The sequence below is a fragment of the Glycine max genome, chromosome 20 (assembly GCF_000004515.6).
Source record: "Glycine max cultivar Williams 82 chromosome 20, Glycine_max_v4.0, whole genome shotgun sequence".
NCBI lineage: Eukaryota > Viridiplantae > Streptophyta > Magnoliopsida > Fabales > Fabaceae > Glycine > Glycine max.
The window spans coordinates 15,229,410-15,232,157 of NC_038256.2; positions in this window are offsets into that span (position 1 = coordinate 15,229,410).

A 2,748-nucleotide genomic window follows, 5' to 3' on the forward strand; every position below is an offset into this window, starting at 1 on the left:
GACATTGCGCAATTTATTTTTAAAAAAAAACGCTCGCTGGCCGACATCGTGCGAGCTCAACTAATGTGTCGTTTCGGCCGAAATTGGCATGTTCCGATTTATTCGGCCAGGAAAACATTAGCCCACCTCGGCAAAAAAAATATTATTCACCGATATTGATCGAAAAAATGACAGTCGGTGTCGTTCAGGAAAGACGACCGATCGAGGTCTAAAAAAGAAGCTTCACCGGATGATGCCGATCGAACATTTCCTAATCGACATCATCCAATTGTTATTCAGGGATTGAATAGAATAAACAATGGCCGGTGTCGGTCCTTATATGACCCCAACTGATATCTTTTGGCCGACATTGCGTAATTTCTTTTACAAACGCTGGCCGATAATTTTTTTTTTACGGTAGAGAAAGTTTTTTGTTTTGGTGTTGCCTAAAAAATTTACAACGTAGGACGGCTAGGTTTTGCCGTGCGAGCTCAACCGAGGGTTCATTCCGACCGACACTGGCATGTTGTTCTTCTCATTTAGGAGGATAAGAAAACGTTCGCCCACCCCGGCAAAAACAAAAAAAAAACATTATTCACGCAAATTGATCGAAAAAAATGATTGCTGACGTCAGCATGGAGAGATGACCGATCGAGGTCTAAAAAAGAAGCATCACCGGATGACGCCAATCAAACATTTCCTAATCGACATCTTGCAAATTTCATTCAGGGATTGAATAGAAAACTCAATAGCCGACATCGGTCGTGAAATGGCCCCGACTGATATGCTTCAGCCGACATTGCGCAATTTTTTTTTTTAAAAAACGCTCGCTGGCCGATAATGTTTTTTCTTACGGCAGGGGAAGTTTTCTTGTTTCGGTGTTGCATAAAAAACTAACAATGTAGTTCGGCTAGGTTTTTTCGTGCGAGCTCAACCGATGTGTCGTTTCGGCCGAAATTGGCATGTTCCGATTTATTCGGCCAGGAAAACATTAGCCCACCTCGGCAAAAAAAATATTATTCACCGATATTGATCGAAAAAATGACAGTCGGCGTCGGTCAGGAAAGACGACCGATCGAGGTCTAAAAAAGAAGCTTCACCGGATGATGCCGATCGAACATTTCCTAATCGACATCATCCAATTGTTATTCAGGGATTGAATAGAATAAACAATGGCCGGTGTCGGTCGTTATATGGCCCCGACTGATATCTTTCAGCCGACATTGCGCAATTTCTTTTACAAACGCTGGCCGATAATGTTTTTTTATTTACGGTAGAGGAAGTTTTTTGTTTTGGTGTTGCCTAAAAAATATACAACGTAGGACGGCTAGGGTTTTCCGTGCGAGCTCAACCGAGGGTTCGTTCCGACCGACACTGGCATGTTGTTCTTCTCATTTAGGAGGATAAGAAAACGTTCGCCCACCCCGGCAAAAACAAAAAAAAAAAACATTATTCACGAAAATTGATCGAAAAAAATGATAGCGGACGTCGTTATGGAGAGATGACCGATCTAGGTCTAAAAAAGAAGCATCACCGGATGACGCCGATCAAACATTTCCTAATCGACATCATGCAAATTTCATTCAGGGATTGAATAGAAAACTCAATAGCTGACATCGGTCGTGAAATGGCCCCGACTGATACTTTTCAGCCGACATTGCGCAATTTTTTTTTAAAAAAAACGCTCGCTGGCCGATAATGTTTTTTCTTACGGCAGGGGAAGTTTTCTTGTTTCGGTGTTGCATAAAAAACTTACAATGTAGGTCGGCTAGGTTTTTTCGTGCGCGCTCAACCGATGTTTCGTTTCGGCCGAAACTGGCATGTTCCGATTTATTCGGCGAGGAAAACATTAGCCCACCTCGGCAAAAAAAATATTATTCACCGATATTGATCGAAAAAAATGACAGTCGGCGTCGGCCAGGAAAGACGACCGATGTCTAAAAAGGAGATCACCGGATGATGCCAATCGAACATTTCCTAATCAACATCATCCAATTGTTATTCAGGGATTGAATAGAATAAACAATGGCCGTTGTCGGTCCTTATATGGCCCCGACTGATATCTTTCAGCCGACATTGCGCAATTTCTTTTACAAATGCTGGCCGATAATGTTTTTTTATTTACGGTAGAGAAAGTTTTTTGTTTTGGTGTTGCCTAAAAAATTTACAACGTAGGACGGCTAGGTTTTTCCGTGCGAGCTCAACCGAGGGTTCGTTCCGACCGACACTGGCATGTTGTTCTTCTCATTTAGGAGGATAAGAAAACGTTCGCCCACCCCGGCAAAAACAAAAAAAAAAAAACATTATTCTCGGAAATTGATCGAAAAAAATGATAGCGGACGTCGTCATGGAGAGATGACCAATCGAGGTCTAAAAATGAAGCATCACCGGATCACGTCGATCAAACATTTCCTAATCGACATCATGCAAATTTCATTCAGGGATTGAATAGAAAACTCAATAGCCGACATCGGTCGTGAAATGGCCCTGACTGATATTTTTCAGCCGACATTGCGCAATTTTTTTTATAAAAAACGCTCGCTGGCCGATAATGTTTTTTCTTACGGCAGGGGAAGTTTTCTTGTTTCGGTGTTGCATAAAAAACTTACATTGTAGGTCGGCTAAGTTTTTCCGTGCGAGCTCAACCGATGTTTCATTTCGCCCGAAACTGGCATGTTCTGATTTATTCGGCCAGGAAAACATTACGCCCACCTCGGCAAAAAAAATATTATTCACCCGATATTTGATTGAAAAAAATGACAGTCGGCG